The sequence below is a fragment of the Notolabrus celidotus genome, chromosome 12 (assembly GCF_009762535.1).
Source record: "Notolabrus celidotus isolate fNotCel1 chromosome 12, fNotCel1.pri, whole genome shotgun sequence".
In the NCBI taxonomy this organism is placed as follows: Eukaryota; Metazoa; Chordata; class Actinopteri; order Labriformes; family Labridae; genus Notolabrus; species Notolabrus celidotus.
Window position 1 is genome coordinate 12,254,485 of NC_048283.1, and position 26,319 is coordinate 12,280,803.

At 42.1% G+C, this 26,319-nt stretch overlaps 1 protein-coding gene across 5 annotated transcripts in view; it reads right to left on the reverse strand.

The window, feature by feature from the left end:
* Positions 1-26,319, reverse strand: part of erfl1 (Ets2 repressor factor like 1) — a 105,693-nt gene that overhangs the window by 17,000 nt on the left and 62,374 nt on the right. For 4 of the 5 annotated variants that reach the window (XM_034698763.1, XM_034698762.1, XM_034698764.1 and 1 more), the window contains one exon: positions 23,129-23,320. The exons of the other annotated variant lie outside the window; for it this stretch is intronic. The gene's annotated coding sequence lies outside the window, so the exon portion shown is untranslated. The remainder of the gene's footprint in view (positions 1-23,128; positions 23,321-26,319) is intronic. 5 annotated transcript variants of the gene reach the window in all.

The window sequence follows — 26,319 nt, forward strand, 5'->3', positions numbered from 1 at the left end:
ACCAGGGTTAGTAGGCCATGACGGGAGTGAAGAGGAAACAGTGTGAGGAACACACTATAGTACCAACTGTGTTTTGAAATTCTGCAGAGTGACTGGGGTAGAGGGAGGAAGGGGGGGCAGGCTGACATTCAGGCAACATTATGTCTCCAGTGTTGTCTAAAGAAGGAAAGAGTGATGGGTCACGATATAAAAAGATAGAAAAATATGAGAAGCATGAAGAGTCTGTCCTCTCCCGCTTTCTTTTTCCACCAGATGAAACAGGCTCAGTACATCTGTCTCATCTTCCTTTTTTCGGTTGCCCCTGAAAAAGGCCCGACTGAACCCTCTCTCTCTCCCTTTCTCTTTACTTGCCTCTCTCTTGCTTTTTTCTGTCTCTCCCTCTCTCTCTGTTCCTCTCCCTGGTTAGCTCTGACACACTGGTCAGCCTCAGGGTGGAAGAACAGAGGGACTCTGCGATGGGTTTGTTAGAGGAGACGGAGAGAAGGAGGAACGAGGAGGGGAGAGAGAGAGGAGCGAAGGAGGTGGGGGCTGGTCAGGAAGAAGGAAAAAGAAACCTGTCCATCCAAATGTTAAAAAGAAAAGTCAACGCTGAATGAAATTTTACTACTGCAGTGCTATAAATGATCTGATTTAGCTAAATATCACGGCTGTATTTTGATATAACATTTCCAATTGGCCTTAAAAGATAAATAATGGATAGTTTATCGCTTATGTGTCAAAACATACGGTATAATAAAGAGTCGTACACTGGTAAATATCTATCTATCCTTTTAACAGGAAATTCCTATTCTTACTACAATTAAATAAGAATGGTTCTCTCATGAAATATGCCAGTATGTGATGAGATATAAGATTGTATTTAAACTTTTAAATTCTATTTACTTTTCATTAAACCAATAGAAACAATAGCAACAACCCTTAACTCACAACCTTATACTCTGCCCCCTAACCTTCTATATGTGGATCAGTTTTTGGTCTCAACACCCCAAACACACAGCCCCAAGTTTAACTAACTGTGTCTTTACAGTTCACTGATTATATGAAACTAGAAGTCTTGATTGCAATTGCAAAACTGAGATTGTTTTCATTTCATTACACGTCCGTCTTTAAACATCTTGGAACTTTGTTAGAATAAAAGGGTTTTCACTTTTGTGATGATTGAAGTAAGTGTGTTGTAGACCCAAAAATATATCAAAAATAAACCAATCAATTTTCAGTAAAACTGATTGCTGAAAACACTTTGACCCATTCTGTTTAGTGTTTATAGTTTAAGACTCAAAGTGCTGTATACACTGCACAACAATATACAGACAAATAATGACTTCCGTTGCAGATTGATTTAAACGTTGTCTCTTTTCTGCAGACTATACTGTGACACAGTAAGAATCCAGTGCAACAAGGCAAAAAGAACAGACAGCAGTGTAATACTGTCAGTGTATTTAAAAAGATGGATAGTTATAGAGTTTGGAGTCTCTTTGACTCTGCCTGTGCTCCCACAGAGCAGCCATTACTCCACACTGAGGGGCTAAGCTGATACAGAGTCCATCACACTGAGAGATACGCAAGAGATATCAACTGACAGAGAAACAAGAAGATCAAGCCTGAAATATATGCTATACATGTGTTGACTAGTATAGTAGATGTGGGCTTAAAGTAATGTTTAATGTGGGGATGAAGGAGGTAGGATATGAATTCAGAAATAATGTTTGAAAGTCCATGACTAAAATGTATCAACATGCATTAAAAATATTTACATATTTAAAATATTTTCAAACCTTTTTGATGAAAAATAAAAGTAGTGCGATGACAAACCTGAGGTTAACAGCTTAAAGAATAAGACACAAGTTCACTTGACCTTACTGAAAATTACAACCTTCAAAAATGTGAGTGACTACTTTTTGAACAACCTCTCTTGGAGTTCTTTGCAAATGTGTTCCAAACAAGAACATCAAGCCTATGCTTGAGGAGGACTATTTTCAGCTGCGGATGAATGCAGCAGTGAGCCTATTTATGGTCCAAAAAGCTTGCAAGACAAATTATTGCCCTTTAATTTGTATTTGAATTAATTTTGGAGCATCAAATATAGGGAATAAAAAACAACCATATCCTTGTGTCATTCATGAGGGGAGATTAAATGATTCCTGCAGTGATGGTAAGTTGAGTCAGGTTTCAAATAAGATACTGTAGCTGCAGATAAATAAGGAAACTTGATTTTTCAGACTTTGATGAAAGGTGGAGAAGTCCAACAAGTTTAAGAAGAGGTGAGCGAAGATAAGGATGTGAGCGCATGAAACGGTATTAGTATGGTATGGTACGCCGGCCTTAAGAAAATAAGGAAAAGAAGGGGAAAAGGGATGAAGAAAAAAGTATCAATCGATAGGGTTAAATTATTCATCGTCATTAATTATCGATCGCTCTCCGCTGCCGGCTCGTCCGCCTCGCGCCAGAGTTGAAAGGAGGGAAAGCGCGCTTTATTAAAACCGGCTCGAGCCTCATTGTTTCATGTCCCGCGGCAAAGAAAAAGCTCGAGTTTGGCTCTGCCCGCGCCAGTAGAAAAGTACACACACGCACGCACACACACACTGCTCAACCTCCCTCCTTTTCCTTCCCTCCTGCTCTCTCACTCTCTCTCTCTCCCTCTCTCCGGACGCGCGGGAGGAGCTTTTGGGAGCCTCGCGCGGTGTTCACGGGGCGGCTGTGTCTCGCGTGGATCGATGAGGGATCAATGGCTCGCGCTGACTAATAGCCAGAGAGCGCCTTTGATCTCGCGGCTGAGAGATCAAAACCTGCGCGAGAGGGAAGAGAAATAGGAAAAGAAACTGCGCCGGCGAGCTGACCTTTACGCACACGCGTTCACACAAAACACACATAGCTGACGCACGCGCGCGGCTTTTAGGAATTTGACTGCAGGATATCCTACAAGCAAACAACCTATAAGAGATGAATTAATAACGAAACTGCTGATGAATATGCACTGCAATCATTTTGAAATTCACCCAATTTATCTACAACAAAGATACTCGTCAGTCATCCTTCCTCGCGCCGCAAAAATACGCTTAAACGCACACGTGCACGCGCGTGAACCACCTTGCTTCCTAGTCCAAGATGTTGCTCTTGATTTTAACTTCCTCAGACAAGGTGACACAGTGAGAACAAGGAAACCATCTGTTGTTTCCATGGAGCAGATGAGTGTCCTATGGGCTCAACTTCACGCCCATAGAGCAGGAAGAGAGGTGTGTGTGAGTGTGTTTTTATGTGTGTCAATGTGAGGAGTGTGCAAGCCCTGCGTGTGTCTGCGTCTGCGTCTGCGTGTGTGTGTGTGTGTGTGTGTGAGAGAGAGAGAGAGAGAGAGAGAGAGAGAGAGAGAGAGAGAGAGAGAGCAGAGGTGAGTGGCTGGAAAAACAGCTGTTTAAAAAAAGAGGAGCTAAGTTTTTTTAAGGAGTGAAAGCAGGTTAAACGACGCTCGTTATGTTATGGATTTATATATACATATACATATACATATATATATATATATATATATATATATATATATATATATATATATCCATAACATAACGATATATATATAATATTATATATATGTCCCTAAGTAAATTGTAGTTATGATAATACTTAGCTTATCAAATGTCACACGTCTCTTTGATTAACAGCCTGCACATTATATCAAATACGGATTCCTGTGTAATCTCCTTTTTTGGGACCTTGAAACCAACTTTATATAGATGAAGAAAAGTACACACTACATTTTCTTTAAATTACATTGACAACGTTTTTTTTTTTACTGCTTGGGATTTGTTACAGAAGTCTACTTCAAAAATGTAGGGATGTTTTATTGTCTCAAAGACTGTAAATGTAGAAATCAATTTACAGTGATAAAGTGTTGCATGTTTTTTAAGAACCCTCCTGTAAATGTTGGATGTGTGCTGCTGAAGTTTAAGCACCGTCTGTTAAGTGGTCGAACACCAAGTTTGACTAATACACAGTCCATTATTTCAGCTTTATCTGTGTGTATTTGAGCCCAGACAGGATGAAAGATTACACATTTTTTACATCTTAATGACTTTTTGGCTAAAACAGGATTATACTTTTCCTCAGTTACACCTAATAATAGTAATAACTCATATAATTTGTTCTTGTTTTGAGGTTTGTTTAGTCATCTTTAGGTGAAAGCCCAGCTCACTGCACTGTGGAGGGAGCAGCAGATCTGTGACGCCCCAACAAGGACATTTAACACAAGTACTAATATTGCCCTTTGTCTTCAACACTCCTCACAAAATTGTGTCTTCCACTTTCACCTGAAGAAACGCAGTTCTCTCTTCTCTCTCATCCTCCTCACGCTCTCCCCATCTCTCTCTTTATCCTCTCGCCCCCATTCACCCCCCTCCTCCCCTCGCTGGTCAGTGAGTTACTCTCTCTATCGCTCTCACTTCCCGAATTAACCACTCAAGAAGTCACCACCGACTCAATCAATAGCTCATACATAAACCCTGCTATAATCGCTGCCCCTGCCTGTCTGTCTGCCCCCCTCCCCTCCTCTCCTTCCTCTCCCCTCTTCACCCTTTACCCCCTTCTTTAGCTACTAACTGACACTCCTCTACCTCTCCTCCAGTGGCCCACTGTTTCTCTGTCCTTCCATAATTACTTACAATAATTACTCCTCTCATACAGTAACTTGTAAGTTTATGTCAAAGGTGGGTAAATAAAGATACCTGCTGAAATGTTGACCTTTTCATAATAAATTGATTTTCTTTGAATGAGAAAAGGTGAAGCACATTTTAAAGTAATGGTCCAGATTAGAACTACAATGATACCTTTTACACTTGTAAATCAAGAAGATTACAAAAACATAGTACATGTCTGACAACTTTAAACGTCATAAAAACAGTTATATCACCTCCTTAAAGTACACTGACGACCTTTATACGGCTAAAAAGGCCTGTGCTTGTTTCCAATGTTGTCTGTGGTTTTGCAATCCATCAATCTGTATGCCAAGACTGATGCAGGCAATAATAATCACATCCAATCTGGACTTCTTGTGCAGAATACACAGTCTGAAAGCGACCCAATGCCACTTTAGGAGTATTTTCATCTCCTATGCTTTCACTGTATTCCTTCAGGGACGTGATATTTGTGTAGCATCCCTTTAAAATTTATTGCAGGATCACAGTAATTCTTTTAAGTGCGAGGGCACTCTCAGCCCATGTTAGTGTGTCCAGCCAGAATGGGCCCAGGATTGCGTTATAGCAAAGACGAGGAGACATCAATATTGCATTATCTCATGTTTAACTGTGAGACACAGATAGTTGTTTTGGGGGCCTTAAAGATATTGTATTACCAAAGGAGATACAGGCAGACATCCACACACACAAACACACAAGGAGAGAGAGAAAAAGGAGAATAACACACAGAGAATTTTAAAATTATAAGGCCTCTACACACCCTCTGCTCGCACCCCTTCTCTCTCTCTCTATCTCTCTCTCTTCACTGGCTTCTTCTCTGCCTCTCTCCACCAAAGTCTTTGATTCGTCCGTACGGTTTGATCTGCGAGAGAGCGAGTTTTGTAAACACATTTTTCACGATCATATAGCCACGGGCAAGGGGAGCGTGAGGCGCGGAGGAAGAAGAAGAAGAAGGAGAGGGAGAGAGACTCAGAGAGAGAGAAAGACTCAGTGTGTGTGTGTGTGTGTGTGTGTGTGTGTGTGTTTGTGTGTGTATGTGTGAGGGACGTTTAATGAGCGTGCAAGATGGAAAGACAGGCTGACAGAGAATGCAAGGATGGACCCTCACATATGACTTACTGCTTTACTGCACAGAGCAACAAAGACACACACACACTCACATGTAAACTCCACACACACACACACACACACTCACACACAGAGGGAGTCCAGACTGATGGTTTTGGCACAAGTAAAGCATCACAGGGGTTGACGAAATGTGAAGCAACAACGAGAAAAGGCAAGTTATTCAGTTTTCCTCATCATGCAGAGTGGGGTGACACTCCAACACTGCATTTCCCTTTATGACACTTCCTGACTGGTGCAGCCAGAGTCAGGGACATACATACATACACACACACACACACACACACACACACACACAGAGAGAGATAGAGAGAGAGAAGTGATGCATCTCGTTTGGGATGATGAACACAGAGAACAGAGAGAAACAACGTGTGAAAAACAGATTATGGAGCGAGCCAATAAAACGCAGAGCACAGACGGTAAACACACCGTGCTGTAAAGCTGAACTAATAAAAGTGCGGAGGCTCTCATTCCTTACATTTATTTTTTCTTCACTTGGTTGGAACACATTCTTTTTTTTTCATCTAGCAGCTGCTAATCCGGTTAGCTTCGATTGGCTCCGGTAATGACGCTAACCCGCTTCTATACCGACTCGTCTCCACGGGACGCGGCGGGGAGGAGACGACTCAGGCTCGGTGTGAGCAACAGACAAACACCGACGAAGGAGGAGGAGGAGGAAAATGGAGAAGAAGAAGAAAGAGGAGAATAAGTTGATAGTGAGAAAAAGAAGAAGAAGAAGAGCATAAAGTCTGTGTGCACTCATGCCCCAAACTTTTGAACTTCCTTTCATTTTTTGCTGATGTAGACTTTAGAATTTAAGATATTGTATGGTTTTTTTTATATTTTAAGAGATATCTTTATGCAAATTGATTATGGAAAAATACTCTAATTGTTATAGCATCAAACAAAAAACCCAGCAGAAAGCTGGGTTACTTTTTGGGAGAAATAAACCTTCAAAATAAAGCGCGCAATTTGGATAAACGCATGAATGACAATTTAAGAAAATGGTGGCCTATACTCAAATATGTAAGAATAAACAGAATATTATATAAATCACAATTATATTGAAATTCAAACTGGATGTCCACAGCCGTAACTTTGTGGTGAATTTGCTTCTTGGACTTTGGGCTGAGAGCGCAGGCTGGGGTTAGCAGCAGGCCATCACACATAAAGTGCTTTTCCACTCCGAGATTTGTTTGTTTTCCTAAAAGACGGGGAAACACTCCTCAACAATTCTGCACAAATCCCCAGCGTCAGTCGTTAAAAAATGATTTTCCTTTCATTTTTCCTTTCCTTCCATTCTTTCCCTTTTTATTTTTTTTAACTTAGCCTGCTGCTTTTTAGAAAGAAGAATAGCTGCAAGCTGTAAAGTCGGTTGTCAGAATGTGTGTGGTGTGTGTGTGTGTGTGTGTGTGTGCATATATAGTGCAGTGCAGTGTAGTGTAGCCGTTTCCTCTTCCTCTCTCTTTCTTCTCTCAGTCTTTTCTGTCCGGGGAATTGTTCTCAACGTCCACAAACACATTGCAAATACCCGGCGGCCCAGCTGCATCGATTTCTAATTAGACGCCGGGATAATCGTTGGAGAGAGATGAAAAAAAGGGAGAGAGTGATAGCGAGAGCGAGTAAATAAATATATAAACGAATTAGAGCCCAGATTAATTGAATGAATATGAGCATTAAAAAAAAGAAACAAAGGTGATCTTGGCGGATAAACGTTGCGTGGACTGATGGGAAGTAAGGATTTTATACACAGAGGAGGGACATGCATGAAGGAAAAGAATGGGGACTTTATTTTGAAGGCGATAATGACTGAAAAAAAGGGGCCTGCTTTTTTTGTTCAGCAAATAATAAGAGGTGCATATTAGCATACTGTTTCTGATAGATTTGATTTAAATTGTGCAATGGTCCTTAAAGTTATTGTCCCCTAAATTCATCAAGCGGTCTTTGTAAGGAAATCGACCACACTTGAATGTAAAAAAAAACAAGAAGTTCGACTTGAAGTGGAGGAATATGTTGATAAAAGCCCAAACTGGCTCTTCACAGAAGCATTTGCATGTATTATAAAGGCTAAGCATAACAATGTCCTCTGCATTCGCAGGCCACTGTGCGTAAAACTGTGCGTAAAACTGTGACAGAGATCAACCTTGAACTAAAGCCACAGCTGGATTACCCAACTTTTCTCCAGTTCAGTTAAATGCCCCCACCCTCTCCTCCTTGTCTTCATCCCTCCCTCCTCCGCCTCTCTGTCTCCTGACAGAGTGTGACAGGGGGGGTTAGCCGGGGAGCTCAGGTAGCTCGTTTACTTTAATTAACGTTTCATCATCCTCGGAGCGGGACCGCGCGCCGTACAGCCCATATACCTACACTCTTTTCATGCTGCTCCGTCTCTCATCCCTGTTCTCCATCCATTCATCATCACCCTTCTCGTCCTCTCTTTCTTTCTCTTTCTCTCCTCCTCACCTTCGGGCTCACCTCTCATCTTTTTCTTCAACAACTCATGCACCCTCCTCCTCCTCCTCCATCGTGCTCTCTGTCTCGTGTCCACTCAGGCATATACAGGATAATAATTCAAACACTTTCCTTCCTCCTGCTTCTTCCACCTCCTCCTCCTCCTCCCTCCCTCCCTTTTCAACTTCTCCCCCTCCCATCGACTCTTTTCTCTCACCTCACTTTTTTTTTTCCTAATAATGTTTTTTACTAACCACATAATTACAGCTTTCTTTAACTGCCAGATCCAGGCAGAAAATGTATTTCACCATGATTTTGTGTTGCACAAATAAGCTCTTAAACTCAGTCAAAGCAGCCCTGAGTGTATGGCTATGGATCAATAAGTTCAGATCATTAATAAGGTGTATTATAGTAAAGGCCTATAGGTTTAGAATGGGCACTTTAAGGCACTGAAGAAAGGAGGGGATTAGAGAGAAGGAGGGTTATTGATCTGTATTGACTGCCTCTGATCATATAATGGAAAATAAACCTCCAGTCGCAGAGATCATAATCAGGCAAGCAACCGCGATAAAATCGATGCTGAGTCTCTTTCTCTATACTACAGAATCAATTAGTGAGCTAATGTTTGCGATCGTTTCTCTTAATGCAGTTATGTCTGTATGTATGATGCAACAAAATTAGGTCACTGATTTGAAGGTAAACTTTGAGATTCACTCATTTGTCCTTGTGTGGAGGAGATGAGATCAAGCGAGGGAAGCAGGTAAGGAGACTGGCACTGCACAGTCAAAGGTGATAAGAGGTTAAAAAACTCAGCATTATTTTTATATATGTAAAGAATTCAAATCAAAACGCGTTGTCTTGACATTTCTTGAGCGGTTATAATTGTTATACGATAAATCTAACTGGGGTCTCTTTACAAACTTTGCTGTGGTTCTTAAAAACAGAAATGATAACCCTGATGTAGGTCCCATTTAAGGACAAGCTCAGTTATCGCGATGTTTGAGAATAGGTATTTTTCTTGGACGAGGGCTTATGAAAAACCGAAACCCTGGCGTCAAAAATGATCAGCTTTTTCACTAAATGAGCAAAGAATTAAACTGAGACAATAGTTGTCACTTATGGTTTTTGGCTTGTCTGAGTCAGCCTGAAGCCTCCTCTCATGAAGTCTTTCTTCTCGCAGTAATTTGCCCTCACCTTCTTTTGAACTTTGAAACTTGTTCATAAGGGCATACAAGTTATCTAAGATTCACTCAATTCTTATTGTAAGACTAAAAACTTCATCATTACAATTATGTATTTACAGCTAGCCTATTATAGACGAAAAGCCTATAACATGGGCCTTTAGTGCATCACTTGTATTGATGATTATAAATATTACAGGATATACTAAATCAACTTATTCTTCAGGGAAAAAAAGCAAAAACAAAATTGAACTGTAGTTAAACAACATTAAATCTTTTTTTTTTGCCTATGGGTTATTAAAAAAGAGAAAGTTAAAAATCAATCAACATCAACAACAGTTAAAACTTTCAACTATCACAAAGCAATAGCTCTGAATCCCCTTGGAGTGAGTCTGAAACTTGAGTTTGACAGAGCGGTGGAAATGGCAGGTGTTGTATGAAGCATAAATTTAATGAGAAAAAACAGTAAAGTAAATGCAGTTAAATTCATATGCGGTCTGGGCGTGACTGGTACGTGTTCTAGGACTCAGCATGAGGTGTATTGATAGTTAAAACAGTTTAAAACACTTACAGTTGTAACTGGATTTGGAGCCTTGTGGGGTTAAGAACTTGATAAAATCCGCCATGCCTGCTGGGACTACAGAGGTGAGCACTCACATACAAATTGCCGTTGATAAAGAGAGAAGGGGAAACCCCACCTTCACAAACCTTAAACCACACAGCTCTCACACTAGTTCAGAGACACACACACACACACACGCACACACACCTCTCCTATCCAGAGTTCACTGCAGCCGGCACCATCAGTGACACTGAGAGATTTGAAATTAGTAATGCACAACAATTACTTTTTGCCTCATCATTGTTTTCAACAGGGCCATTTGTTTTCTGATGTGGGATCATCCCACCACAGTGTATGCAATCGAGCCTGGTGACATGACATGTAGGAAAATTTCTGCTTTGTTAAACTCCAAATGTGACCTTTAACAGCAGAGTGCAGCCAGGGACTGCTGGAGCCCAAAGGTGCCATCAATGATGGAGGATGAACTACATGAGTGAAGTCTGAATGTAGAGAGACCCACCATAACAAATGTGACACACAGCAGTTACAAATTTACCAACTGACAACCATGGTGATCCCAAGATAGGTTATTTGGAGCCAATAAAAAGTTTGAATGAGTGACTTTAAAGTATTACAAGAAGAGAAACCACTACATTAGTCTGGATATCTTTTCAAAGCTATAAAAGTAAGGTTTAGATTTTGTTGTGCCTAACTTAAGCGTCATCATCTCAGCTTTGCGTTTATTGTGTTTTCTGAATTGGAAATATTTCAAATACCAAACATACACCCGTAAAAGAAGAAAAAAATGATTGTCATGTACATTTCTCCAATGATTAAATGCTTTGACTGAAATATTTTATGACCACAGTCAGTCACAGTTTGGTAATATGACTTTTATGTGGGTCAGATCTGACTCCTGTCAAAAAATTTGACAGGTTTTATTTGGTTGGTTTTGCATTTTTCCACCAAGTTACATGATAGTTGGACCAGTTTGTTTTGTGTAGTTCTGATGACTAAAAACAAGCAACAGCTAACATACAACCTTGTAAGCAGAGGTAATTGTTAGCGAGACCTTATGCTAGTTAATACTATTGAGATTTGACATTGTTAGTGTGCCCTGGATTCCAAAATATGCAACAAAGTGGGCTTTTAAAAGCAGCCTGCAAAGTGTAAGCATTATGTTTGTCTCAAGCAATGTGAATGTGCCACAACAGCTAGCAGAAAACAGATACTTAAGGGGTTAGGCTGTGATATCAGCGCTATGTCAGATAGACAGAAGTATGCTGAGCAACTACTTCCCAACCACATCATGCCAAAGCTGAACCAGAACAAATTCTCATGGGTTAATGTATTCAAAATCCAAATAGATAAATCTCACATGGTCAGAAGCTTTGGATTGGGATCATTACAATGCTTGGTTCCACAACACTATTGGCCTCCTTAGAGTACAATCATGCAGAAGCTCCCCAATGATCAAGGTGACTTTACGCTTGCATCTCTATATTTGGAGTTATTAAACCAATGCAGGGTTGGAATGTGTAAAAAAGGACATCAAACATATCCTTATACTGCTGTAGCCTAATGAGAGGGAGCAGACAGACAATAAAATATGGATGTAGTATCCGTAACGTCACCCATCTGTTTCTGAAGCACTGTTTTGAGGCCAATCGTCGGCGGCAGCCATATTGCTGCTGTGACGTAAAGAGGCGGGCTTTGAGCCTCCTAGCCAACAGCTACAGTGTATCAGCCTTTACATGTAATAGAAGTCGCTTAATTTAAAAAGATGCCATTAAATTAAATTAATTTAAGCCATATTTCTGTCTCAAATTTTAACATTACTAGTGTTAAAGTAAGGTGGATTTTTTAGAGTTAGCATGTACCGTTGTGACTTTGATAACACGGCAAAGTTAGCTTCACTGTTTGGTGGTGGGATGGGAGAAAGAACAGGAGATGAGAAGACGAGAAAAAGATGAGGTTTTAGGAGGACTCTTTTAAGTTGAGGGACTGAAAATGCAAATAAGAGGAAGATCAGAACCTGGCTGTAACTTTGGACTAGAGATAGACCGATGTGTTTTTTTCAGGGCCAATACCGATACCGATTACTGGTAGTCAAGGGGGCCGATAACCGATATTTAGAGCCAATATTCATTTGCAGTAAAAGGGAAAATATTGTTGTCAAAATGTTGAATAATACAAACTCCAACACCTAACTTCGTTTAAATGCCTTTAAGCATATGTTTATTAAACAGATTTTCAGATTTTCAACATGCTAACGTTTTTTTTTTTTTTCTCATAGACAATAGACATCTTTGTTTTGAAATTCTAACACAAAGTGCAAGGAGCTCCCGGGCTCAGCAGCATGTCTTATAAAGTTAAATGAAAACTTAAACAAATAAATAGCTCCCTAAAGTTTTCTACGGTAAATAAAGTTTTCCAAAATTTCAATATAACTGAAATGTTAATCCTTCACTTATCTTTGTTTTAAAGGGATATTTCAGTTTTTTTGAAGTGGGGTTGTATGAGTTTTTAATCACTAGTAGTTGTAGAGGCCACAACGGATGCTGCTCAGCCCGTCCCCAGTGATGAGAAACTGCAGGGAGAAATGAACCAAAATAACCCAGTTTTAAATAGATCTATTATCGTCCGTCGGATTAAAAAAATGGCCGATGACGATATGCGTCAAAATGCTGAATATTGGTGCCGGTAATCGTCTCTGTCGATAACCGGTCTATCCCTACTTTGGACAGTTCATTTTTATGAAGAGATGTCCACCAAGCCTTCTCTTTGGCATTACCAACATGCTCCCATGATAAGTAAGGTATGCTTTAAAAGTTGTTGGATGTGATGGTGTTGCATCAGCTGCCACCATTTTGCTATGTTTTGTCTGACTGTCACATCGCAGTAACTCTGTTGCACGTCCAGCTGTTAGCAGAGAAGGTAAGGACGAGAGATGGCTCACCTCTCAGCAGCTCAGATCTGGAAAATGATGTGTCCTCTTATGGCATAAAAAAACCCACAAGATGACGTAACCAATGTGTTATCGAAATTTTTTGTCATCAATTTTCTTCCGTCCATGCCAACTAATCATTTCACCCCGACTTTAAATCGAAGAAAAATGTTTCCAACTAAACCTAGACGCAGGGAACTCTACTTTTACTATAGGTCTCCATATACTGTATCTCTATAGACTCTCACACTTCTCTAAGGGAATATGCTTTTTAAAATGACAACAGTCTTCTGTTATGACCAGCACCTTATTTCCTCCAATATCTAATGCCTATTTGTCTCTATTCAATACTGCTCTGTCTCTTCCCATTACACACACTTCTTGGACTGAAGCATTTCTATTGAAGCCATATACACACACCAAGAAATTTCAATCTCTCCATCTTTCTATTTGTGTTCCTCTCTCCCATTCTTTCTCACACAAACCCATACAAAAATGTGCTTTCACACACACTTCCAAACACACACACACATACAGCACCCGTCTGCCCCAGCCCTCTCGCCTGTGTGTGCGTGTCAAATCGAATCTCCACCTCGGCGCGTAGTACACCTGCTGTGCTGGCGTATAATGCGCCGCATACAGTGAGTGCACGATGACGGATTACTGAATTAGACCAATAATGACAAGTGACACTTCTGTTACCGCTCCCTGAGCCACTGCAGAGAGCAAGGGAGAGGTGTAAATAAAGAACAGAGACAGCGACTGAGAGACAGAGAGAAACAGAAGGAGAGAGAGAGAGAAAATAGAACAGAGATGGAGGAAGTCATGGGGATAGATTAAGGATTTTCAGCTTGTTCTGCAAAAATAAATAAGTTCTGTTTCGTTGGAGTGCAACTTCTTTGTCTGTTATCTTTCTTTCCTCTCTGTCTGTTTCCACGCTGACAGTCAGTTATCACAGACTTATGAACACAGCTCCAAACAGATTCAGACCCCAATGACATCATCTTTTTCAGAAGAGACCAAAATCCTTTGTTTTCTGTCTCGTGAGCAAACTTCAAGATGAGGCCCCACCTGCACATAACCTGAACCCCGTCATGTGGTCAAGGTGGAAAGAAAAACAAAGTCCAGCCACAAAACTAAAGCCAACTTTGTACCAAACTTGTAGCTTTGGCACGGAGAAGTCTTCTTAGAAGTTTTGACGTGCTGCCTCAATGAATAAACATGAAATGTAGAGCAGGCTAATTTGTGAGTGTCCACCAGTGTAGACCTGTACAGTGTATCTGCAGGATGTCTGGGCCCCCCCATGGACCCGTGGTCTCCGCAGGCCTGTGCTCAGGATACTAAACCACGCCAAATGAGGAAGAGGAGGTGCAATCCTCTCTGGGACCACATGAATAAATCAGCATACCACCCGGTGCTTCTGTAGCGGGGCAAAGACTGACTGGAGGAGTCAGAGAGAAGTGCACAAACACATGCATTCATTCATACATGCAGAAGAGACACTGTGTAGGTGTGAAACATCAGAATCTGTCTGCTTGTTTTGGAGGGGTTAGACGCAGACGTTTTGAAGCCGACATCAATGAGAATATGCGTTGGCACTCTGTCAGTGATGTCGATTTAACTGGGAGGCTCATCACCCTGCCTATTGTATCATAATGGAGAATCATTGGGGGGATGTAAGGCCTCGAGAGAGTGCTGAAAACATTCACAGGCAAAAGTGACTTCCAAAGCCCTCAGGGTTTCTGCACGAGCTTGACGGGGAAAAACAGAAACAAAGTGAAGAAGTGAGGATGAACACGCACCTAGAGAGGCAGTGGAAGCAGAATTGGAGTGAGAGCACGGGAGCGAGGGAGCAATAGGGGGAGCACAGAGGAAGGAAGACAGAAAGAAATATTGACAAAGCCTAGATATACACATAAGTCACCCGACACGACCCGCCTGCTCCATGTATTTTATAGAGCTGCTCTGCGCTGGCGGAACAGCATGACAGGCCAGTTCCTTCAACGGAAAATATGGTCCCTCTCTTCGCTCCCGCCTCTCGCTCCGCTATCACTCCTGTTTTCTGTCTATCCCACCTGATATCATTCTGTCACCTCTGCGCCACGCTCTTTTTTTCCATCATCCCCCCTATTTCTTTCTCTCCCTGTTCTATGCGCTTTTTATAGGTGCTCTACATTCCAGCCGTCATGTTTCACTCCTCTGTTTCTATCCATCTTCATGTCGCTCTCTTAATCCCCTCTCATTTGCTCTCCTCGGCCCCTCATCCCTCCCCGTTTCTCTTCCTGCTCTCCAGAAGCCGTTTCCGCGTGCTGTCCCATTTCCACCTACTCCTCTCTGTTTCCCTCATTCTTCCTGATTCATTTCCTCTCTTCTATCCTTTCCATTCATCCCTCTACCCCCCCTTTTTGTGCAACATATGCCCAATCTCTCTATACCCAGGGCTTTCCTGTCTCCATCCTACACTTTTCCAGCTATATTTCCTCTGACCTCCATGGTTTTCCTCTGCAGTTTTTTACTTCAGATGTCATTATATCTCTCTATCAGCCCTTGAAAGTTTATCCCTCCACTTCTTTAAGCTTGGCCTTTTCACTCTTGCCCTTCTCTTTCTCCCTGCAGCTTTTTTCCTTCTGTCTTTTTCTGTATTTATTGAAATAAGTGCATGCATTGATCACATTTTCCACCATTTTTCTACTTACACAGTTCCCTAACCCCCAGTTTCCTCTGTTCCTCCATCTATACTCCTTTCCCTACTCTTTCATTGCTCTCTTTGTCTTTCTTTCCACTCTTTTTCCTCCTTTCTCCTCTCTCCCTCTGCATTCCAGCCTGCCCTCCCTTCCTCATCCGCAGCCTGAGCACAGAGCCCCATGTGTCGGAATCAATTAGGGCTGAGAGCCGTCGCGGCCGCTCTTTCACGGAGGTAAATATTAAACTGCACCAAGCACCGAGGAGGAAGAGAGGGAGAGAGAGGAGGGGAGAGAGGGAGCCCTCCGTCCCTAATCCACCGCATCGATCAGGCGGGGATGAGGGTAATATATTATTTTGACAAGATACGATTCTCCGACGCGCACCGCTATCCCCGGCGATCGATTTCTTTTTTCTCTCCTTTTTTCTTTCCTTTTCTCCCCCTCAGCGAGTGGGACAGAGTTTGTGTGTACCGTGTGTGTGTGTGTGTCTGACATAGGTTGAGTGTGTGCATGTGCATTTGTGTGTTGTCTTGGCGTGTGCATGTGCACCAGAGTGTGGATGGGTGACAATAGGAACAGCATTAGGAAATGTGGGGAAGAGATGAGGATGGTGCTGCTAGTAGGTCTGCGCTTTTACAAACAAGCTCCTGTCTAAACAGCTAAATCACACACTCGTCTGAAGATGGATCGTTGAGAGGAGAATCTGAGAATCGTGCTTATATTCTGAGGTATGTGCAAGGTGCAGCACAGAAGGCAGGATGTTAGTCAAATAGGCAGAGCTGACCTATTGTAAAGTTAAGTGTCCTCCCCCGCGACGTCCCCTCTGCTCCCATGACTCCCCTCTGTATCACTTTGTAAACTGTGTCTAAATGCTAAATTCCCAGATCAATTTTTTTTATTCAACCTCTCCCCCCCCATCAACGCACTCCCTCTGCCCCTGGCCTCTGTCCCCTTCAAACAGCTTCATGTCTAACTGTCCTCCAGTGATGGAGGGTGTCCTCCCGGCCTTATGTCCTATGTCTGTCGTGGCTTTCTGCGTGCCTGAGTGCAACTTATTCTCACAGCAAGTCAAACAAAAACATGATAAAGCAAAAGTTCTCTCACCATATCCTATTTGAAATGACAAAATTAGTTACTAAAGTTATGAGAACTACTACTTTTGACACTTTGAATTGTGAGTGAAGTTGTGGTGTCCAACCAACTTAGAATCAACGACTTACGCTACGCAGGTTGAGTCTCAGCTTTCACTGAGACCTAGAAAATCCTGATGAAATTAGAAGACATTTACGCCATATGGTTGGATAGCTTGAGTGTATGCTTCTAGGCTAGCATGAAACAGCAGAAAATCAAGGAGTGGTGGGGACCAAAAAGTAGCAAAAAGACCTGAGAATGTTGGGAAGAAGATACTTGTTTATGGACTGTTAAGTCAAAATATTCAGAGCCCCTGACTGGCTGCAGTATAGCTCTTAAAGCCAACCTCCTCCATCATAACAGATGGAATAAGAGTTAAACTGAAATGTTGAAAGACACGTCACAGAAATGTTTTCAAACATGGTTTCTGTCATTATGTGTGTGAAGTGTTGTAACTAGATATTTGATGTTGAAAAGATGATTGAATGACAGCTCTGTTGAAAAAGGTAGGCTTTACCAGATCATCAGAGTAGAGGAGGAATGGTGAGTGAAAACGTAGCAAACACTAACACAAGAGTCATTGATCTTTCCATTACCAAGAGTGTCTGCTTCAAACCGACTCAAGGATCTGTTCTGCTAGACTGTACCCACCTGATCAATCTTTGATGTTTGATTGGTAAGTTAAACGCTTGTTTTAGTTAGCGGAAGGGGCTGATCGCTTCTGTGCATGCCTTGGCACCACCAGCGCAATGTCAGTGCCCATTGGGGCAGCCTTTTGGCTTCACATCTCACAATGGGAGGAGCATGAATGCGCGGCATCCATATCAATATACGTTCAATGTGCTCTACTTTATCAGTTTTTGGCAACAACAGGATGATCCAGCACGGTGAAAAATTACGGGTAATTGAAAAGCAATTATAAATGGAAATCTATCCTAATGACATTCGGATATTTAAATTCTGTCTACAAAGCCTTCGTGCAGAGAGCTGGATGGGCTAAACAGGTAAAAAATCAGAAAGTGTTAAGTGCAGTCACAAAACACGACAACTGTTTTAACGACCCCATGAAAGAATGTCTCCTTCACATGTGAGTAAGACACCAGATGACAAAAATCTTGATAGAGTACATAACCGGTCCACTTGCTCTCTAGGCACTGAATCTCAACATTAGAAATAGAATAAAACAGATACATAAAATATAAAACAGAGTTAGCAAAGTCTGATGACAACGTATATACCAAGAACACTTAGTAGGAGCACTGTAACAGGTGCGCCGATTTTTGGGGGGATTCTTTGGAATTGTGTCTTTCCCCCTAGTGGTCAGAAATCATAAAACGCAGCTTTAAGTTGATTTTTCTTGAGTGAAGATAAAAAGACTCAAATTAATGTAAATAAAACTACAACACACTCTGTGATTGTGTGTGAGCACTCCGTCATACAGACCGTTTGACCCTGACAGGCAGCAGAAGTGCAACTAATAGGACGCTTCAATACAGATATCAAGTCTATGGAGTGTATCAAGATGGAGCACAATAATACATATCTCAGTATAGATGCATGTTCCTTGTTTATGACATATACTGTTTGCAATCTGCCCCCTTTTCAGGGTTGTGGCGATACAAACACACAAGTCAAGTCTTCATGCACAAACTCCACCACCCAACCAGTTTCCTCTCCCAGAAATCTCTGTCCAAACAAGCACGATGACCCCCGCTGGTGTCTCTCCCCGCTCTCTCCTACTCCTTGTCTCCCACTTTCTCTGTGTCTGCCCGCCGCGACTTAGTTTTCCTCTTTCTTTCTGTCCGCTCTTGCTTTTATTGTGCCATTTTCTGCCACTTTGGTCTAAGAAAGGGAGGCCGTAATGCAATCTCTCCCCCTCTCCGTCCCCTGCTGTGAGGGAGAGTAGCTTGGCCTGTGTGCTGGGCCGGGGAGAAGGGGGGAGAGACGGGGTCAAGGTGAGCTCTAATACACTATTGATCCGCCCCAATTGAAAACCTGATGGAAATTTTACCCCCCTCCCCTCCCTTCCCTTCCTCCTCATCCTTTCCCTACACCCCTCTCTCTTTCTGTTTTTCTCCCCCCTCCTTTCCTCTCCCCCCTTTCTCTATCTCCCACCCTTCCCTTATGTCTTTTTTTCTTTTCCTGTGTGTATCCTCCCTGGTGTCTAGCGTCTTCCTCTTTTTCAGTGTCTATCCCCGCTCACTCCAATCTGTTTTCTCTCCCAGCTGAATGTCTCTTTCAACCGCTGACCACTTTCTCTCGCTTGCTATCTATCTTTGTGCCAGGCCGCTCTCTGCCTCCATGTCTTTTAAATCGTGCCTCTAATCATTTCCTCCTTTTTTTGGTCTTGCCATCTCTCCTTTTCTCCAAGCCCGTTCCTCTCTTTTTCCTTTAAACCTACCCCTCCCTGCTGTTTTTGTCTCTCTCCCTCCTTCTCCCTCATCCCCCTCTCTGAGTGTGCATCAGATGGTCCATTTCTCTCTAACCCAGTGCATATTGATCCCTTTGGCAGTAGCATGCAGGGTGAGAGCTGCGAGGACCACTGCTACAGTGTATTAAACGCCACAAACGCTTTGGACGTGGAGCCCGAGACACGCCTCCCCGGCAGGGCCCTGTCAATAGCTGCTGCCTCCTGTCAACAGCAGCCAAATGGCCTCTCAATCTGGGACTTGTGATGGGCTGCAGATTGGTACACAGAAACACCACAGAAAAATAGACTGACTCTTGAAAAATGAAGCAAAGTAAGGAGATGTGTTTTAAGTCATTTTCCCCCATAATGGTGAGCTGCTTTTGAAAAACCACATATTCAACATTGATGCAAGTCAATGAAATCATGTAAAAACATTTCCATTCAGAGGGCTAACATGTTGCAGAACAAAATCTATGACCTCTGCTTGCAATTTGCTCCTTTCTTTCTCCTAACAGGCTTCATAATAATACACCGTTGTCCCAAACAGCAATTACGGATGCAGTCGAGTTCGCTTTATACTCCTCAGCACATCAAACAAAAGAGCCAAAGACACTGGCAAAGGCCTCGAACAATAGAGAAGGCAGCAACACGAGTATAAACCTTTTTACAGCTCCCCATTACTTTCCCACTTAAGAAGACCGACCACCTCTCCCCCCTCTCTCTCTCTCTCTCTCTCTCTCTCTCTCTCTCTCTCTCTCTCTCTCTCTCTCTCTCTCTCTCTCTCTCTCTCTCTCTCCCTCTCTGACTCTATGCAGAGTTGGCTGCTATCACCGTGCTGCTCGAGTGGGAGATAAATGGAGCGACTGCATGTATGTGTGCGTTTGATTTATGTACTGTTGTGTACGTGTCAGACAGCCAAGCTATCACGACCAGCATCTCCCAATAGACACAGAAATGCTACAGCGGTGGAGGGACCCTTCTGTCGACCCGGGGACCTCTGATACACATCTGGAACAACAGAGCACAGCAAGCTGGGGGTGGGAGGAGGAGGAGGAGGAGGAGGGAGGAAAAGAGGGAGGGAGCTAGTTTTAGTTCTTTTTATTCATTTTCTTTCAAAGGAGATGCTCCACTTTGTCCCTCAGTCTCCGTCTCTGCCACTGCACTTTCACCTCAGACTCAACTTTTGCAACTTCTGCCCACTCTCAGAGGAATAATCTCACAGGTAGCAGAGGTCCAACACGCAGACTGGAGGTCCTGGTTGCTTGCTTTCACATTAAGCTTCTGTCAACAGAGTCAGGAGTTACTTCAGTATGACCCTGATCTCACGGGGGTTTGAAAAGAAAGGAATGTTATTCAAAGAAAAAACCTTCAACTATCATCCTCTTTTTGACCTTTGACACTTTTACCTACCTGTTCTAATTTTAACTCATATTCTGTGGAAAATAATCAACTCTTTATTTTGAGATGTCTGAACATCTTCTCTTTATTGTCCTATTTGTCCACAAACAGGCTCAGACACCTGTTCTATTTTCCCACTTTTCTCTTTCAATCACTCTTTTCTTCTCTCCCCCGCTGTCTCCTCTCTTACTCCCCCCCTCTCTTACCCTCTCCATCTATTTCTTTCTCTCTAGGAAGGAATCAGTCTCACCTTAATTGCTCTTAAATCGGATTAATGACTGACCGGGGACAACTTGACTTAATCTCTCTTCTAGTAAATCTCTTCCTCCCCTCTCTTCTCGTACATCACTCTTAAACATTTTATCCTCTCTCTCTCCTTTTATCTTGTGTCCCCTCCTTTTTCTCTCCCTGCTCTCTTTTCCGTCTCCTCACCCCTTCTTTTTTTTATTTTTGCTTTACTCTTTGTCTCCTTCCTCTCCCTCATTCTTCCCCCATCACTCTCCCTGTGAGTCAATCATTCTTTCATCTTTTTGGACGCACTCTGTCATGCTTCGGCTCCGCTCGCCATCCGGGTCCCTTCATCATTTTCTCCTCTTCTTTTCAGACTTCTTTTCGACAACTTTCTATCATCCTCTAACTTTTGTCATCCTGAGATTTTGCTGAAACCTCTCTCTCTCCTAGCCGTCACTCCATCTCTGTTTCCTCCCCTGTGTCTTTCTCTTTCTCTGCAAGGTTGGCCGGTCGCAGGGTGTTCTATGTGTGTTAGCGCACGTCAATGTGGTCCTGTCATTGCCTCCTAAGTGCTTTGGCAATACTAGGGATCTGCTGTCATGCCAGTGCAACTAATCTCAATTGAATTACACTGAACTTGTATTGAGATGGAGATAAAGGACATGAGCGTGTGTCTGTGTGACCGCTCAAGCAGCTCTCCTGTGGAAACACACACACAGTGAAGAAATCAGTGGGATGACACCTTTTTGACAATTAATCAGACTGAAATTAAGTCCAATAAAGCCTCAGCAAGAGATCAAAAGTGTGTTACAGTCAAGTAGAAAAAACTGCCTCAGTGTCATACTGGGCTGATTCTTGTTAAGGGTATAAGGGCAAAGAAATTGTGCCACCTTCCAAAACCCCTGCAGTTCAGAAAACTGAGGAGAAAAAAAAGAGGCCAGCCTTGTGGACAAAAGCTCATTTTCCTCTTGGTTGCACACTGCTGCAGGCGGGCTAACATGCCACAAGAGAATTCAACCACTCATACACCTTTGTTTTCCTCAGGTTTTTCTCAACTTTACACACAGCAGTAGAGCCACAACTGAGAGCAGAAACCAAGATTTCGATGTCAGTCCAGAAGGCATGTGCTTGGCCTGTCCAGCCCGGGGAGGCTTCGATCAGAGCCACAAAGTCGCCCGTTTTCCTCGTCTGATTGTGACATAAAAAAAGAGAGAATCTGTCATTTCCAAATGCAGCCACATCTGTTCACCTTCCAGCCACTTCTGCGTCTCCGTCATACTCCCATTTCTCACTTCTCTCCAACTCCTCTCCTCAACCTTTGCATGCCCAGCATCTGTTCTCGCTCTCTCTCTCTTTCTCACAGAGCAGTCAGGATTAGGCATTTATCTCGGTGGTCCTCCTTTCGGCCCTAAACGCCCGTGAGGATGATAAGAGTCGCTGGGATTTGTCAAATTGTGCGCCATTGATTAACTGACCTTTCACGCCTGCAAGTCTCTCAGCCACTCCACTAACTGCCGACAGGCTAGATCGAGAGATAGATGGATACATCTGGCTGTTATTATTGTGTACAAGTTTGTAGTTACCAGGTGTGGCAGCGAGAGACAACAGGGGTGTGAGGGTGGAGTGGGAGACGAGGGAGGGGGGAGGCAGGACAGAGGCTTGGAGATGGAGAAAGAGATACAGAGGAGTCCTTCAATTGCCCTATGGGCCTGCGGTGTAACAGGTAGAAGTGTGTCTGCAACCACACAGTAATGAATAATGAATAATGAAACAGAAATTTTAAGGTGTGCCGAGGGGCTAATATCAGACAGGAAGAATTAAGGGGGGGAGCAGAGGAGCCGGAGGAAGCGTTCAGACATTGGCTGGCTGGAGGAGCATGTTGCATGTGATCGGTAATGGCCAAAGGCGATTACATGGAGCATTGGACACCTTTGATTATTCACAGACAGAGCTGTGTTACAAGGTAAAAACAAATACATTGATTCCAGATCAAAAGGAAATCTAACAGCACTTCAATGTGAAGCTAAACATTTTGTCACAATCAAAATCCTAATTTGCTGCAAAAGTTTTCATAGTGTGCAGTCATGTGAATTAAAATTACAAAAACTATAAAACTGCAAGAACCAAAGTCTCTTTTGTGGTCCTGAACTTTAAAACAACACAACACCTCCTACAAAAAACTTCTTGACCTCAAGTGAGTTCAAGTTCTCTTCAAAAATAGGGGAATATGGAGTTTTTTTGTGTAACCATGTTGTCTAAAGACACATGAGTGTGAGTGTAAAAGAAAAGCTACATCGGAAGGAGGACGATGAGGAGTAAATTCACCAACCTGGACTACCGCGTCGCCCCGCCTCAGAGATGCACCTGAGGCCAAAGCCCGATCACCGTCCCTCGGACTGGGGCTCGTTCGCAGCTTCGCTGGTTCTGACCCAGGAGGATGGAGGATGGAGGGAGGAGGAGGAGATGGAGAAGGAGAAGGCGGGAAGGGAGAGTGCCGCTGTCGCACTACACGAAGGCGTCACTGAAACACACAGATATAAAAAAAAATGTAGTCCTCATTAAAGCTAGAAAGAAATAGAGGAGTAAAAAAAATCTAATTGAGACGAAAATAATGCTGCTTCAAAACAAACGAATTAACAGGAAACAAACTCCGGGATAGCGACACTTTGGTCCAGCTGATTGGAGCCGATCAGGGTGGTTGTGTTGTGCAGTTTTCCCGCAGGACCACTGCTCCTTACTGACCACAGATCAATCACCTTATTTACTCTTTACTGTCGTACAGTACTGGACACAGTGAGAGGCAGGAAAACGTGCTAGCAGGAGTAAATTACTCTAACACCCCCACAAAGACAGAAAATGGCGCGTATTTTGCACACTTATTACTGAATGACATTATCGAACTTGACTGCAGTAGGAGTCTTTGCAATTTCCAAAGAAACTCCCCCAGAGGGATTCATGATTTTTTCTGCATTTATGTTAAAGCCTCCTGAAATGTTTGTTTGAGGTTCTGGCGGGTTTTACGCACGGGGTGTAATCCGGGTTTGTCGGCACGCAGAACGGATCCAGAGGCCCTGATCGCAGCTCAGCGCGAGGCTCTGCTGCCTTGTTATCGATATGTGAGAAGCTTGCTGGAAAGGATATTGACCGCACTAACTAGCCGCACTTTGATCATACGCAATTGCTTTCCAGATGACAACACATTAAGGATGAGAGCATTTTTAGAAAATCAAACCCGCCTCCTGCACCTGTCAGAAGTTTCTTTTTTTCCGAGAGAGATGGCGATTAGGAGAGGTGAGAGAGAGAGAGTAAGCCCATGGGTCGACTGGTTTGATTAATAAAAGACAGACAAGAGTGTATGTTCTTAAGGAAGAAGAAAAAAAGGAAACTAATGAAGAAAAAAAATTAAGGGGGGGAAGTTACATCCAAAATGTTGAGTCTCCTTCACCAAAGAATCGTGAGTGTTACCGTAAAAGTAAGCCTCAGTCAAAGAAAATATAGAACTCAAGACTCTCTGAACACTCCTTCAAAAGTGGAGTTAAATATATGATAAAAGTTTTGACAATTTTCTTCTAGGTAATTCAAAAAAATACATATATTTACCGGTAAATACAAACAATATCAACATTTTCTTATGGGGAATTGACGCGGAGGGCATTGCGCACAAAAAGCTAGATTTTTTATGTATTCCTTCCTTCTCAAAATTGTAATTAAACATATTAATCCGCGAAAATTAAAGGGTAACAAAACACACAACATAATTAAAAAAATTAAGTGCAAAAGCAGGAGTTTAATTTAAACTATGGAACTTTGTGAAATGATTTTTTTGAATGCAGATCCTTAGTTCGATAAACAATGATAATAATAGTTATAATGATTATAATTATTATTATGGTAATAACAATAATAATAAAATAAATCATAATCATAATAATTTGTTGTAGGATTAGAGATTGTAAAATACCGTGTTAATCTCTTGTTTTTTTGAGAGCAGGCCTACTTAATGCAATCGATCGTTCCTGTTGCTGTTGTAATTATTACAATTTGGCCATAATTATTTTTTTATAATTATCAATATCATCGTTGTTGTTATTATTTTCCTGTTAATAGGAGTAGAGAGTTATTAGTAAATCTGCCTCCACAGTCTACAGTGATAAACAGCGGCAGCCTTATTAAAGCGCTCTTATGATAATGAAAATAATTGGACAACCAAACGAGTTGAAAAGTGCTCGTGCAGAGGTGAGGGATGGAGAGAGAGGGAGGGTGAGTGACGTGGGCAGAATTTCCCCAAATGCCATTTAATGTCGGAAATATTTCCACCAAGTATCGACAGCGCAGAGACGGATGAGACGGCCTGCGAAAAGGCGCTACAAAAGCGGGGAAATAATCCAATTAAACGGCTTGTACGAGACGAGCAGCGCGGAGGAAGCTGACCTGAAGATGTTCAACACGTTCGTGGCCTCCAAGTTCACGCGCAGAAAGAGGAGAAAAAGATCCTGGACAAGAGGAGGCTGGGGTGATGAAGAATTAAACCTTTAAATGTGCAAGGAAATAAGAACAAATCAGAAATATTAAACTGCAATCATTAAAGATATTTTACAAATTAGAAGAAAAGATTTATAGTAGATCAATTATCCCTTTTGTGTCGGTTTTTTAAATTATTTTTAAAGTTTTGGTAATTTTTTTTTCCAACTTGGAAGTTAAGGAATTGATTTAAAGCTTCCTCGTGTGTAAATCCTGTCAGATACGCACGCGCACACACGCTTTAAAACTTTGCAGAGATAGGCTGCTTCTGTTGTGTAAAGTTAGATGTAAATAATTGACGGCAGAAAAACAACATTGGCCGGGGTTAGGGTGGATCCATTGATCGATCTCTTAATCTGCAATAGTTACATGCAAGTATTGATTTACAAACACTGTTTATCTGGAAATATACTGGCACAAATAATTGATGGAGTACACCCACGGCGCGCATAAATATGCATCAAAGTTGTGAGGGGGTAAACACCTAAAAAGAGGAGCAAAAAAATCCGAGGAGAAACCAGCGAATTCACATAAAGATTATTCAAAATATTATTTTTTTCAAGTTTGGCTCGCGCTGTATCGATGCGCAGACTTCTGAAACAAACTCCCATGCGAGACTGAAAACACACGCTCACACACAAACATCACTGGCTTTACTCCTGATGCAGTAAACTTGAGTATTTTCCTTGGGTGAACACATTGACGGATGGTCAGAGAAAGTCCACAAGTGCAGCTCGGTTCTTTCTTTTTTTTTTTAAGGTTAAATGTTAAAGTTTGGTGTGCATGAGAATACAAACAGGAAAAACAAATGTTGGTGCAAATCAACAGGATGATCTTGGCAGTTGGTCGAACTTGAAATGTGCTATAACTTTAAAACTAGAAACTAAAACAAACTCATTAATAATTAATTCATTGATTAATTAATCAATTAAAAATAAAGATAAACAAATATTTTAGAGCGAGCAGTAACCTCTTAAAACTGAGGGAAAAGCACAAAGT